Source organism: Diabrotica virgifera, chromosome 5 (assembly GCF_917563875.1).
Source record: "Diabrotica virgifera virgifera chromosome 5, PGI_DIABVI_V3a".
In the NCBI taxonomy this organism is placed as follows: domain Eukaryota; kingdom Metazoa; phylum Arthropoda; class Insecta; order Coleoptera; family Chrysomelidae; genus Diabrotica; species Diabrotica virgifera.
Window position 1 is genome coordinate 172,902,027 of NC_065447.1, and position 16,407 is coordinate 172,918,433.

Here is a 16,407-nt window from a genome sequence, read left to right on the forward strand (position 1 = left end):
TGCCAAAAAACGGCGACAGTTTGGTCAAGATTAGAGCAGTAATAGACCACGTACGTGATGCTTTCCGAAACGCTGTCAAGCCGCATAAAGAATTGTGCATAGATGAAAGCCTTTTGCTTTTCAAAGGCCGACTCTTTTTCAAACAGTACATACCCTCGAAGAGACATCGATTTGGTGTAAAGTTTTTTGTTTTATGCGACGCAGTGACTGGGTACATTCTCGATTTTGTTGTCTATACTGGAGCAACAACTGACTTACAAACGAATAATTGTAATTTGGGTAAATCTGGCGATGTGGTGCTAACGCTTTTGGCACGCTATTTGGATAAAGGTCATACTTTGTATTGTGACAATTGGTATACAAGCCCCAGTCTGTTTGTATGGCTGTATAATAGAGCTACAAATGCGTGTGGAACTGTGCGGAAAAATAGAAAATATATGCCGCAAATGGCAGAAAAGCTTCAGAGAGGAGAATGGAGTTTCCGAAGTGATGACAAATTGTTGTCGCTAAAATATTGTGATAAACGAGAAGTATACATGCTTACGAGCTTACATAACAACACCGGTATGGAAACTGGTAAAAAAGATCGCCTCACTGGGAGGACAATTGTAAAACCCCAGTGTATTGTTGCATACAATAAGTTTATGGGTGCAGTAGACAAGACGGACATGCTACTGAGTTCAGTAGAGTGCGTCCGAAAAACTGCGAAATGGTACAAAAAAGTTTTCCTTCACCTTATGGTAGGGGAGCAAAGTATGCTAAATGTGCAGTCACTCGAGCGCTTTTGGGACCAATTCGGTTGTGAAGAGTAGGTCCTAAAACCAAAAAAAGTTAAGTAAAGTTTTCCATTTTAGTGGGCGCTTGCCATTTTTTAATTTAATTTTCCATTTCCAACAATCGTTTTTTCCGATTATAACGCCATCTATCCATAATTTGAAAAAATGTTTCGAATAAAAGTTACTTATTTTTACGTAAGGAATCCAAATCTGCAATAAAAAATGGGGGCTCCTATTTAAGATTTTAAAGTAACCCCCCACCCCACATCCATGGGGGGTCGTGTTTAGTGCCATTCGATAGATTTTTCAAAAATATTGAATAAGTGTATTTTACAGTTTTTCGATCTGATGTTCATTTCGCGAAATATCGCGGGATTCGTATTTAAAATATTAAATTGACCCCCCACCCCTCTCCGTGAGAAGTCGTGTTTGGTATCATTAGATAGATTTTTAAAAAATATTGAACACATATTTTTTAGTTTTTCGATCTGTCATTCATTTCGCGAAATATTCGCTTTTTTCTTGTGAAACTTTAAGACTCACCCATTTCCTTACGCTTGGCTCAAATCGTCAGATTTTTGGAATATACACTCTTTTGCATGTACTTAACTTACCTTATCTTAATCTGACAATTTCGAGTTTTTTTAAGAATAGATTTTTCTTTTCGGGCCCCCCTTAACGAACTCCCCTGTGTTAAGAGCCAATATATGGTAGAGGTACATCTACAGTGTACCAGGTTTCTCCCTATATACTAATCTGACGCGCTCGAGTAACTGCAAAAATCCCCGCTTGGGCTCCCCTACCATTATGGATATGGTTCTGCTCAATGCAAACGTTTTGAATAATATAGTAGCAAAAACTAAAACTTCGTTGGCAGAATTTCAACTGACACTCATCCAACAGATAGTGGAAGAAAATCACAAGGGGAAAATGCGCACGTCAGCAGGTCGAAGATCAGTCGACGACAATCCATTGCGGCTTACTTGTAGGCATTTTCCGTCGCATGTACCTCCCACAACAAGTAGGAAAGTTGGACTAAGAAAATGTGTTGTGTGTGCCAAAAACAAAAAAAGAAAAGAAACAAGTTTTATGTGCCGTGAGTGCAATGTGCCTTTATGTGTTGTGAATTGTTTTGAAAGATTTCACACCATCAAACATTTTTAGAAAGTAAGTTCTACATAACAAATGACTATTTGGTTTTATTTTTTGTTTTGGATAATTTTGTTTTTCTTTTGTTATGGATAATTTTGTTGTTTTTTTGTTATGGATAATTTTTTTGTTTTTATTTGTTTTGTTAACATTTGTTTACATTGAATTTGAATGCAAAAATATGTGCAATAATTTTTTAATTTGTTTTATCTATCTTTCTATCCTAAGTTTTTCTAAACAATAGCGTTTTTGTATTTTTTTGTAAAATTTATTTTGTTTCAAAAAAAAATAAAAAAAATTATAAATAATTACCCAATTATTTTGTTTATATAAAACAACGTTATAAAGAATCATTTAGTCGCATTATTTAGCGCGAAAGCGGCCGACCGTTTTGACGTCAGAAATAGCCTCACTGGGGCATGAGTATCGCCGGAGAGAGAGCCGCATCGAAAGGGTTAAATACAATATTAAAAAAACGAGCCTGCACCGCCATTAAGAAGAACAGAAAAATACACTTTCTTCAAATAAATTTTTTATCCGATGAATAGATTTTGTGTCATTTTGGAACTACTAAAATTTTTTATTTCATTAGTAGTTCCAAAATGACAAAATCTAGGAACCGTTAAAAAATTTATTTAAAAAATAAATTTTTTTGTTCTTCTTAATGGCGGTACAGGCTCGTTTTTTTACTATTGTATTTAATTACAGAGTAATTTCCGCATATTAATATATTTTTCAAATTGGGCTCCGTACCGCCATTCTTTATTATATTACGAATACGTGTGCCAAATATCTCGAAAAAATATTTAAAAATTACAGCCGCAATCTTGGAACGTGTTTTCGCTATCTGTTGATCGCTAGTGTTTCGTCTTAATGAAAATTAATCTTTTAAAAATTATAAAAGTGATGACTGTCAACCGTCAAATATTTATAACAACTGTGTGTTTAATAATTGTACTAATTTGTACTTACATAAATAAATTACAATAAAATTTTGATTTTGAACAATTTTATTCATGAAATAATCGCTCTAAATCTAAAATTCTCTAAAATTAATATAGAATTTTTGCCGTCGTGACACTTTGACATAATTTCACTCCCTTTCGGGTCGTGAAATTAAAACTGTCAAAGTGTCACTCGGGAAAAATTCAATCATTTTAGAGCTCTTGTGCAATTACTACTGATTATTTCATTCATAGGAGATTCTGACCAATAGAAAGCTACAGAAATAAAAATTAAACTGATAATTTTCGATAATGTCCCGTCGTCAAGTATATTACGTCAGATGCCTTTCGTTTCTACGAAAAAATAAATTCAGTGACATTAAGGTGATACAGTAGCGATCAACAGGTAGCTAAAACGCGTTCCAAGATTGCGGCTGTAATTTTGAATATTTTTTCGAGATATTTGGCACACGTACCCGTAACTTAATAAAGAATGGCGGTACAGAGCCCAATTTGAAAAATATATTAATATGTGGAAATTACTCTGTAATTAAATACAATATTAAAAAAACGAGCCTGCACCGCCATTGAGAAGAACAGAAAAATACACTTTCTTCAAATAAATTTTTTATCCGATGAATAGATTTTGTGTCATTTTGGAACTACTAAAATTTTTTATTTCATTTAAAAAATAAATTTTTTTGTTCTTCTTAATGGCGGTACAGGCTCGTTTTTTTACTATTGTATTTAATTACAGAGTAATTTCCGCATATTAATATATTTTTCAAATTGGGCTCCGTACCGCCATTCTTTATTATATTACGAATACGTGTGCCAAATATCTCGAAAAAATATTTAAAAATTACAGCCGCAATCTTGGAACGCATTTTCGCTATCTGTTGATCGCTAGTGTTTCGTCTTAATGAAAATTAATCTTTTAAAAATTATAAAAGTGATGACTGTCAACCGTCAAATATTTATAACAACTGTGTGTTTAATAATTGTACTAATTTGTACTTACATAAATAAATTACAATAAAATTTTGATTTTGAACAATTTTATTCATGAAATAATCGCTCTAAATCTAAAATTTTCTAAAATTAATATAGAATTTTTGCCGTCGTGACACTTTGACATAATTTCACTCCCTTTCGGGTCGTGAAATTAAAACTGTCAAAGTGTCACTCGGGAAAAATTCAATCATTTTAGAGCTCTTGTGCAATTACTACTGATTATTTCATTCATAGGAGATTCTTACCAATAGAAAGCTACAGAAATAAAAATTAAACTGATAATATCCCGTAGTCAAGTATATTACGTCAGATGCCCTTTGTTGCTACGAAAAAATCCTTTCAGTGACATTAATGACAATTAATTTTTTAAGAATTATAAAAGTGATGACTTTCAACCGTCAAAAATATTTACAACTGTGTGTTTAATTGTACTAATTTGTACTTACATAAATAAATTACAATAAAATTTTGGTTTTGAACAGTTTTATTCATGAAATAATCGCAACAAATTGCACTCGATCTCTAAAATTAATATAGAATTTTAGAGCTCTTGTGCAATTACTACTGATTATTTCATTCATAGGAGATTCTGACCAATAGAAAGCTACAGAAATAAAAATTAAACTGATAATTTTCGATAATGTCCCGTCGTCAAGTATATTACGTCAGATGCCTTTCGTTGCTACGAAAAAATAAATTCAGTGACATTAAGGTGATACAGTAGCGATCAACGGGTAGCTAAAAGGCGTTCCAAGATTGCGGCTGTAATTTTGAATATTTTTTCGAGATATTTGGCACACGTACTCGTAACTTAATAAAGAATGGCGGTACAGAGCCCAATTTGAAAAATATATTAATATATGGAAATTACTCTTTAATTAAATACAATATTAAAAAAAAACGAGCCTGTACCGCCATTAAGAAGAACAGAAAAATACACTTTCTTCAAATAAATTTTTTATCCGATGCATAGATTTTGTGTCATTTTGGAACTACTAAAATTTTTTATTTCATTAGTAATGAAATCAATTGTCATCATAATGACAATCAAGGGGCTCAGAAGTTATGTATGAATCCAGTATTCCAGGAAAAAACAAAACATATTGACATCCGTCACCATTTTATCAGAGAGGCTGTTCAAAATAATGTTGTTGAATAGTATTTATGTACTGATGCAATGTTGGCTGACATCCTTACTAAAGGGTTGAAGAATGTTAAAAATTCTAAATTTAGGCTAGGTTTAGGTTTGAAGGTTTAGATTTTTTGATAAGATGGGGTGTTGAGATGTATCAAAAAATAAGTAGGTATTTTAATACATGTAGCGCCATCGGTTGACAACCAATGTAAACATATTGTATTGTATTGTAAGTTGTCGGTGTGACATATTGAAATAAAATAGTCGTTAATATTAAACAGAACATGGCGTGTCTCATTTCTAAGTACCCCAGGAAATCCTTCCTTCCACATTAATTTTAAGAGGAACGGGATACTCCAGGAGGGAATTGACCACCTAGTCAAAATAGAACTTTGCTAATTTAGAAGCCGAGACTTAAAAAAGAGAAAAGTGCAAAAAATGATTGTCAATATTTAGTCAATTAAGAAAAAGATCAAACAAGGGATTCGCGCTAGAGATGAAAAAATACAGAAAAGAAGAAGGAAAATAATAAATAAATGAAAGCAATTACAAAAGTAATTAAACGGAAAGGTCATTAGATTCTTCAAGTCATATAATTGATTATAGATAGAAAATAATATGGGGCACCACGAGTTTAAAATTTTCTAAAATTAGAAATTAAAAAAAGATTGGCCCATGGGGGGATCGAACCCACGACCTTCGCGTTATTAGCACGACGCTCTAACCAACTGAGCTAATGGGCCAGTTGTTAGCTTTTTCCAACTGCACGGATTTTAATAAGAAGTAAAAAATATCTCATAATGTTTTAATTTCATTTTCACAGCAAAAGACAGAACAATATTATTTATTATCGCTTTATTTCCCTTTTCATTTTTTTTATTTAATTTATCTCACTGTCTTACAATATAAAGAATGTCCTTGATATTTTTGAATTTGTGTACCTAGGCAGTGTGGTTTTTGTAACAATATAGGTTCCGGTACGCAATGTTCCGGGGGGTTCTGGGGAGTGTTCATAAGGGGGTCCGCCCCCAGGAAAACTTTTTAGATTTAGCCTCAATAAGGGCGTTTTAAACCGATTTGGGAACAAGGAAAAAATTCAGAGATTTGTCTATATTTTTGTTGCTTTTTTTTATTTTTACCAAGAGGTACCGGTACGCTGTACCGGCGCGTACCGTCACAAAAACAGCACTGTACCTAGGTAGTACTCGTAGTTGGTATCAGTGTATCAAGTAGGTTTTGAATTTTGATCACATATAAGAAATTAACTGATTAGGTACTCAGATTACTGAATTCAAAAAATGAAGATAAAGTCTATTCGGTAGACTTACACCGGTCATGGATTAAGAAAGAAATGAACGAATTTACTGGTCCGCTGTAGTTTAACTATTTACACATGGGCGCAGTAATTTTTTATTTGAGGAGGTTCTTATATAAATCAAATAATTTTAAATTTTAGGTGTTTGTATAGCCTCAGAAGCCTAAACGACATAATTTCGTGATTCTTTGTAACAGTTCATTATCCGTAGCCAAAAATCAATATACCTAATATTAATTGTTGCATGAATATCAATATAATAAAAATAAAACAAATTATAACTTATAAAAGGTAGAAGGCTAAACGTTGCTGTATTGTTGATGTTTTAATTTAATCTCTAAAATGGTTTTCTATAAAGTCACAATCAATTTAAGTGATATATTGACGTTGGATGTTTTTAAATTAAACTCAATTGACGCGTGTAAAAAGCGTTTATATGACATTGTAAACTAATTTGAGCTTGTTTTATTCTTTTATCAGATCGCATGTTTTCTATGTTAGTCATGTATATTTTATAGTTTATATGTATAATGGGGTATTTTTCCCGTAAATAAAAATTATTAAAAACAATATTATAATATTACGTATGTACCTACAATATCTACAAATAGTTTCGATTTCAAACAAATCACGCCTTGAAAAGGATCCGGAAATCCTACAGCAGGGCATTATGTAAACATCAAATATTTAAGTAAAATGCTAAATATTATTAAGTCAATATACGTACCAATTTTTTTTACTAAAATGATTTAGTCGTTATTGTTCACACTATCATCGCCATCGCTGTCATCATCATCGCTGTCGTCACCGTTAATTGTTATTATGATTGGGCTTATTTCGTTAATTTTATTTTCACGAATCCACCAATCCTCAATTAATTTTTCGCACTTGTATATACAGTTCCGCCATACTTCTGGAGTTGCAATTGAAAGTGCTTCTCGCCAAGTTTCCCAAACCGCTTCGTCTGTATACCCATTAGGCCCAATATGGTTGTCGTAATATTATTTTGCTATTCCCCATATATATTCGATGGGATTAAACTGGCAGTGGTATGGTGGAAGACGTAAAACTTGATGCCCGTAACTTTCAGTAACCTGATCCACCACAAAGATTTTTGGTTTTGCACGTTCTTTTGCCAAACGTAACAACTCAGACTTTAATATATGCTGTGGAATAGATATGCGTTCATTTGTTAGCCATTCTTTAATCTTATCTACATTCCACGAATTTGTTGGACTTTTGTTTAGTATTTCTGAATGATAAGGCGCATTGTCTAAAATAATTACGCTGGACTCACTTAATCCGGGAAGAAGTTTTTCACGCAACCATTTCACAAACATTTCCGTGTTCATATTGTCACGATAGTCACTGTTTTTTGATGTAGACGAAAATATTAAATCAGCACCTTCTATAAAGCCTGTCTTCCCTCCCGCGTGCAGAATTATATGTCGCTTCCCTTCTCCACTAGCATGCTTGATCGATTTTATGTTGTCATCTTGCCATATTCTCTTGGTAGCACCCTTAGAAAATATCCATGTTTCGTCTAAATATACAAAAGTTGATCCTTCTTCTTTAAATATGTTATATTTATTTTCTCAGAAACTCAATTCTCTTGTGTACAACAGAACTTCTTTCACAAAGCGCTTTTCTGTTATCCTCTTTTTTAAATTTGAATCCTATGTTATGTAGGACTTGCCATAAACTTGTTCTGCCGATGTCAGCAAATTTCCTCTCTTTTAACTTAAGTAAAATTGTACCTAAAGTCACATGTTCCTTATTTGCACGCATTTGATATATGATATTACGAATTTGAAATTTTCGTCCTTCTAACATATTGTTCGTTTTTAATAACAGGCGAGTATGGTGGTGATCGTTTTCCGGCACTTCACTATTCTCGTTTTTAATTGTAGATCTTAATTTTGATTCGCTAATTTCTAAAGCATCGCACACGCGTTGTTGTACAGACGTTACCGATTTTAAAGGACCACCATTGTTTTTTTCCGCAATAAAGTACTTATGTAGGTTACAAATTAGAGTATCTACATCTAAAACACGTCTTGGCATTTTCGGTTAAACAGCACGAACAGATTCTCACAAAATTAACAATATAAGGCGTTACCAATTCGACAGAATAAATTCAACTGGAAGACAACAAATGTCCTTATAGTTTCTTATAGCATTCCTGATTTGTTTGTCGACCCATTTAGTTAAATTACCTATTAAAATTGCATTAGTTTGTCATACTTTCTCTAATTTGGTTTTGCACCTATTTGGGTAATTAAGTACTTTCACTTGAATAATTAAAATGCCAAGACAGTACCGTAATTAAAATACCTAGGTCAAAAAATGAGCTTTATTTTGATACTATACAGTATGGTGCAAATGAAAGGAATAAATTCGTTATTTCGTAAACCGGCGACTTTAAGGAAAAATCCTGAAACAGGTCGATTTTTATTTTTAAATTATGATATTTTGCCATAAATGTCATACTAGTAACGTCATCCATATGGGCGTGATGAAGTAATCGATGATTTTTTTAAATGAGAATAGGGGTCGTGTGCTAGCTCATTTGGATCATTCAATTCTCTATTTATTAATATAAACATTTACATAATTGTTTATACAGGGCGCCCAAAAAATTTTTTTAATTTAAATTATTTGACAAAAAAAGAAGAATCTATATAATTTATTTAATTTAAAATACATTTTATTGCTGTTAGAAATCAGTAAAAAAATGTTTATATCACAAATAAACATTGTTTTTCGCTTAAATTAAATGTTCAAACTTCCTAAGAAACAGGTGGCTGGCGGGAGCTGGCTTGAACATTGAATTTAATCGAAAAGCAATATTTATTTTTGAAATAAACATTTTTTCTGTTTCTGGGCAACAGTAAAATGTATTTTGAATTAAATAAACTACATACATTCTTCTTTTTTGTCAAATAATTTCATTAAAAATTTTTTTGCACGCCCTGTACAAATAATTGTGTAAATGTTTATATGACTAAATAGTGAATTTAATGACCTTTGAAATGAGCTAGCACTCGACCCCTATTCTCATTTAAAAAAATCATCGATTACGTCATCACCCCCAGATGGATGACGACACTAGTATGATATATATGCCAAAATATCATATGTTGAATGGGTTTATTGACAGATTTTAAAACACAATGTAGGTATACCCCCAAAATATATTTTATTACTATTCCTTTCTTTTATCTGTTTCAATAGTTTATTAATGTTTCTTCACTGCTTATATCAATAATACATAGTCTCAATTTACAATCAATTACTTTCAACTGAATTTTAATCCCTTCCTTTCTTTTCTTTTCTACTCTAATTCTCACCCTTTAATTTATATCTCAATTTCATGTACCTACATTGTTGTCTATCAATTCACATTTATTACTGTTATTACTATATGACTGCTAATATACCCTTTTAGCTACAATTTTTAAGCTTTCCGATTTTTCATTCTTTTTACGACCACTACTCCTCTCATTAAAACATCAAGGAGTATTGACTTTAACAATTTAGGTTACAGCTGCACGTCCACATCTAACATACATATTAGATATCGACCCGTTTTGATCCAAACGTTGTTAGTCTTACACTAACACATACACTAATAAATAGAAGTCTTTAATAAATATAAATAAAAACAAAAATCTTTTAATAAATAGAAATAAAAATCTTTAAAACCGGTACAGATTTGTTGGTTGTCTTTCACCAACTATCTCTTCACCCTCAAAAATTCCCAAATTCCATAAACTTGTTTACCTTTGCAACATTCTCCGTCTATTCCACCATATCCCGTTAGCATAACTTAAGCAGATATATCATGTTAATGAATACTGAGGTAGTACCTCCTTGTAACCGAATCATTTAGTTACTTGTAACCGTTGACCTGAAGATGCTCTGCATAGTTTAGAGAGCGAAACCGGTCGTCGGAAGTTACAATAAATGATTGAGAGTACGTCTGTCTTTTACTTCATTCAAAATATCATAATTTAAAAACAAAAATCGACCTGTTTCGGGATTTTCCCTAATGTCATCGGTTTACGAAATAAAGAATTTATTCCTTTCATTTGCACCATACTGTATATACGAGTAGTTGCAAAATTTACTGAATGCATTAACATTATTTAGTGGTGGCCGCATATCGAAATAACTACTCTGTGATAGACCACATAACGAATTAGTTACTCTGCGGTAGACCGCATATTGGATGGTAGACCGCATATCGAATCGGCACTAATCTATATATTTTTTCGTATTTAAAATATTACTTGCGGGTAAATCCTAATTGTTCTTTTAGTCAAGGAAGTCTCTTCGCATCTGCTCGGGAAAATGTTCTAGTCAGGTGTTTTGCATAATCTTACTCCTAAGTTAGTATTAAGTTTTTGCTAAGAAAGGTATTTCTAACAAGGGTGCATTGTATTTTATTATTTATCTTATTATTTCTCCTTAAATTATCCTGTTTATTAAATTTTAATCAAAAAATTACTAAAAATTCAATAATTAAATAGATATTGGCCCTCTACGCACCCGAGGTCTACGCTTATGTTACTGGTATACCTAAAATATTACAATCGACCTGCCGATTCGTTTGTTTCTTTATTAATCCGTGACCGGTGTATCCCTACCGAATAGAGACTAGTTTCTGTCCTTGTGGTATCGGTATTCACCGGAGGGGCCGCAGACGTTGTTCAGATAAAATTTAGCGTCTCTGCAAAGACAATGACGTCGATTTTGCAAAGTAACAAGACACTTACTCAACACACACACTACACATGACACTGACACTACTTACTACTAGTCAGGGCCGGCGATAACGGGCCTGCAAGGGATGCACTGCAGGCGGGCGCCCCTGTTTAGGGGGCGCCAAAATGACCTTTTTGTGTCGGTGCTATACAAAATACTAATTTAAAAGACACCGAAGGGCGCCTATGCTTCTTTTGCAGGCGGGCGCCTTATATCCTAGCGCCGGTACTGCTACTAGTTACCTAACTGCAAAAATTCACCGTACCTACCACTACCATAACAATAGCCATTATTATAGTAGTTGTCGAGGCATTTGCTAAATAAAAAAAAATAAAAATTTCGAGGAACTTTTGAAGGGTACTAATATTAATAATTAGTGATGGCATGAATTGACTGTAAACATGTTTACTCCTTAAAAAGCTGTTAACAAAAATTTTCAGAACATAAAAAACAAAAAAGATCTTAGCAGAGCGTGGTTTCGATCCACGGACCTCTGGGTTATGGGCCCAGCACGCTTCCACTGCGCCACTCTGCTTATGATCAATAATTTATTAGATACCGCTTAACAATACAAGGAAGCGGTAAATTGTGTTATAAGTTGCTCGTTAAAACTTAAGCATATTATCAGAAAATGCTTTCAAAATATAAACAAAAATATTCAAACGTAAATGATGAAAATTCTTTATTATAAGATGAATTAAGATCAGTGCATCTTTTTTATATCACAAATCTACCAACTCAAGAGTTTTGTAAAGACAAAATACAAAATAATATGTAGGGGAGAGTTGGATAAAACGGGATAGTCTGATAAAACGGGATACCTAGCCATAGAGACTCAACTAGTGGTGCTATCAATCGGACAACGACGGAAACTTGTTATCAGTCGTCATTTTAACATTCTCAGTTCGTTTTACTTGGATGCCACTATTTGATGAAAAGTTGTTGTGTTTAGAATTGTTTGACTCTATTTTTTTTATACTTTGTACTTTTAAGTGCGTTGTTTTCTACATTATACTGCCTACATATATAAAAATATAATTACGGTGACTATTACATTTAATTAAGCAGTCATTAACGAATATTCTCATGTGCAGTCTACCTAATTTTACTTTCACATTTAGGCAGCAGCTATTTTTGTTTTGAAAAATGTCTGAGTTTGACAAAACGGGACACTTATAAGTTGGATAAAATGGGATACAGCTTCTTATGTCCCGTTTTATCTACCTATTTATTTGTTGGTCTATTATTTTTTTAAATAGAGATATGAAGCGTTTTCTCATACCGCAGAGAAGAACAACATATTTTTATGTGACTTTTGTTCTGATATACGTACCTAGTCCTAAATAAAAGGTCTTATTTCCCATTTTGCCGTAAAACATAAAAAACGCCTATTTTTAAGTTTCTAACTGCTGTAGATATTATTCTTTCAAGAGTAAATTTTACTATAGGTACAGTTTAATGTCTACTTAATTTAGACATAAATTAAGTTTTAGATAATTTTATACAAAAAATTAAATATTTTAAACCTATCCCGTTTTATCCAACCGTATCCAACCGTGGTTGGATAAAACGGGATGTGTAGGACTGTAATAAATATTTTTTTTACTATTTTCCAGTTATTAAAAATAGCTAAGGATACGTGTTTTGTGTGCTGCAATAAATGTTATACTTATAAAAAATATTATTATGATAATTTCTTTAACATATTTCCGTAGTAAAAGTAAACAAGAATGGTATCCCGTTTTGCCCAACTCTCCCCTAGGTACCTAAGTAATCTATCTTGTAACACTCAAATCATTTTCAAAATCGAACAAAAAATTGTTTAATAGGTGGTGTGACCTATACGAACCTCAATAACTGTTTGGAAACGTATTGGCATACTTTCCACTAAATTGTGAAGCACATTGTACATTATTTGCATCCAAAGTTGTGGAAATAGGTTTCTTAATTGCTTAAGAGTTTCAATGCGTGGGTCGTGTGCATCTGATATGCTCTCTCTCTCTCTGGAGTTGATCCCAAGCATGTGCAATGCAGTTGAGATCAGGAAACCTCGGAGCTAATGGCACATGAGGAATACCTTGATTTTCTCGAGCTTCGACTACAGTGGCAGACCGGTGCGGAGTTGCATTATCATCAAGAAAAAGGAAGTCTTGACCTAGTGACGTGAAAATGAGGAATAATATTCCTGATGACTTCATCTCCATAACTAACACTGGTCATATTTCTGTTCAAAACTGATAGGTCTGTTCGACCATCAAAAGAAATTCCACCCCACACTGTAACGGACAACGGTGTGGACTGTGGACCATCGACCATGTCACAATCTCACCATCCAGTTATTATTTTATTTACACTTAGTAACTCCATATGTAAATAAACATTCCAAATAGGTACTACGTTCTAAGGACTAAGCACTGATATATGTATATTCCTACTTTGGTAAGACATTTTTCTGTTTCTCCCACACATGTCCTAGCACTAGTTTTTATTCACTCATACATATCTCCTACAATCTTCACATTACTCACCAGGTCCCGCTTTATTATTGAGCACCAACCACATAATCTCTCCCCAAACAGCACAAGTACATCCCTGGGACGTACCCGGGATGTACCACTAGGACATTCGTACGTCCTGAGGACGTACCTTTCAGGTCCTGGGACATCCTGGAGGACGTCCGATGTTACAAGATCATCCGTGCCCAGTACGTCCGACCAAACTCTCCTGGGGACGTCCGACTAAAACCTCCTTGGGACGGTCGTCCAAAACCTCCTTGGAACCTCCGACCAAACCTTTTTTGGGCATTATGTAAAATGTTTTCAGAAATTTTAAACATGGCGTTTAATTACTCTTAAACAATGTTCAAAAACTCCAAGGGCCGGTTGTTCGAACGATAATCAAAAATGAACATTATCAAATATTTAATTACTGTCACCAACTGTCAATGTCAACTTTATTTGGGTTGCTGAAAACATAATTATGGATTACAATTATGAAATTAGTTATTCAATTATGTTAATAATTGTTATGTTAATTGATTAACTAATCTCATAATTATAATCAATTATGTTTTCAGCAACCCAACCAAAGTTGACATTGACAGTTGGTGACAGTAATTAAATATTTGATAGTGATCATTGTTGATTAGCGTTCGAACAACCGGCCCTAAAATTATTTTATATAAATTTACTGATTAATCTTTAAAGATGAAATCTGCATTTAAAATGAAAAAACTCATATTACCTATATAATTTCAAACAAATTTTTATTAAAATTTAACAAACAATAAGACGTCTTTTTATTTTCTTCTCCAAATTTTGATAATTCTTTTACCTACTGTCGAGTCATTATATGTTTTTAGTGTCCGTGTTTAAAAGATATTTCTGCTTTATACATACGGCGGGCCATATGGCTTGTTTTTCGTTGTTTTAAGGTGAAGGGATGGTTGGGCTTACTAGCCCACTTGAGATTGAGACCTTTGATAAGAATGTATTGCAGTTTTAAGGAATGTGTAGATATTGTATATTATGTTTTTAAAGCAGTCGAGTTTGTAACATTCATCCGATCCAAATAAAAACTTTGTTTTAAGCTACACTTGCGTATTTTTAATAGGGGTAATTTTCTGTGATCGAAAGTTATTTTCTATAATTTAATTTCGAACCTAGGGTTCTTTGCGTAAAGTAACTCGTGGACATCCCAACGTAACATTTGGCGACCGTGACAGGACTTTTATACCGGTGTGCTTAAAAGTTAGTTGTTTCCGCTTATTTTAGTGTAAACTTTTTTCCGGCGAATAAATTCGTTTGTCGTGAGGCTCGGCCGAAGTTATTACCTTTTTAAGCGAGAAAATATGGCATTAGAATTAGAAACAAAACGCCGAACAGTGCTTCGTACTGCTTTTACGATAGCTGCTAATGTTTTGGACAATTTGTTATCTGAAACGGTGGACACTCGACCCTGGCAACAAATTAGTGTATTTGAAGTGCGAAAGTGCGGTACTTGAAGCTATGGTCGAAAAGGCTTCCGAAGCAGAATTAATCAGTGAGATGGAGGCAAAGGATAGATACACCACACGCTATGAACTTTAATACAAATGTGATGACAGACCCAGTTTAGTAAGTTCAGAGTCATCAATAAAAGGTAAGCGCAGTTTTAAATTACCTCCAATCGAATTCAAGAAATATTCTGGGGACTTGATAGATTGGCTTCCATTTTGGTCGCAGTTCAAAGTGCATGATGATCCATAAATTGATTTAAACGACAAAATAGCTTATTTGAGACAAGCCACTGCAGACGGTAGTAAGGCCAGACGTTTAGTGGAGAGTTTTCCTGCAGTAGCCGATAATTACTCAAAAATTATAAAGAGTTTGAAGTCTAGGTTTGGCAGAGAGGGTCTCCAGATTGAAGTATATATTAGGGAGCTCTTAAAGTTAATTTTGAGTCGAGTTTCTAGTAGTTCTTGTAATGTTTCTGCACTATATGATATGATAGAGAGTCAACTTCGTTCACTTGAGACCTTAGGCATAACTGATGACAAATATGCGGCAATATTGTATCCCCTTATTGAATCATGTTTACCGGAGGATATGATCAGACTATGGCATAGATCTTCACAGTTTTTAAGGCCTTCTGATTCCGTATCCATGCACAATGTCGAAGAATCTGCAGAAGTTACAACTTTGGAGACAAGATTAAGTGGGCTAATGAGTTTTCTACAAAATGAAGTTCAAAATGAACAAAAAATTAATTTAGCAACAGAAGGTTTTGGTTTATCGACTGAAAATAAATATAAATCCAATAACCTGGTTGAAAAGATAAATATAAAATTACCAAAGCAAGGAACTGATCAGCCATCAGCGACCGCTGCTTGGTTGATAAATTATGAGGTTGGCAGGTGTATTTTTTGTGAAGGACAGCATGACAGTATTAATTGTTTTAAAGCACAAAAATTGTCTATGGAACAGAAACGACGAACATTGTCAGAAAAGAAAGCCTGTTTTCGATGTTTGAAGGTGCGACATTCTTCGAAGAAATGTAGAGCACGTTTGAATTGTATTTTGTGTTGTAAATCCCATGTTGTTTTGATGTGTCCTGATTTACCTGTTAACAAAATTGATACATCGACCTCAAGTATTAGCCGCTAGGAAGAAAATAGGACTGAGGAACAGACGCTTGCGAATTTGAATAATACACAGGTTTTTTTACAAACTCTGCGAGTAAACATAAGAAGTGCACATGGTACTAAACAAGTAAGGGCACTTATTGACACTGGATCGCAATGAACATATTTTACAGCGTACCGAACAA

General features: G+C 33.5%; 2 non-coding genes across 2 annotated transcripts; both read right to left on the bottom strand.

Moving 5' to 3' along the window:
- Positions 1-5,687: 5,687 nt before the first annotated feature.
- Positions 5,688-5,761, bottom strand: Trnai-aau (transfer RNA isoleucine (anticodon AAU)). Its single transcript has one exon. It is a non-coding gene; the product is annotated as a tRNA-Ile (tRNA).
- A 5,802-nt stretch (positions 5,762-11,563) lies between these two features.
- On the bottom strand, positions 11,564-11,635 carry Trnam-cau (transfer RNA methionine (anticodon CAU)). Its single transcript has one exon. It is a non-coding gene; the product is annotated as a tRNA-Met (tRNA).
- Between the last annotated feature and the right edge of the window lie 4,772 nt (positions 11,636-16,407).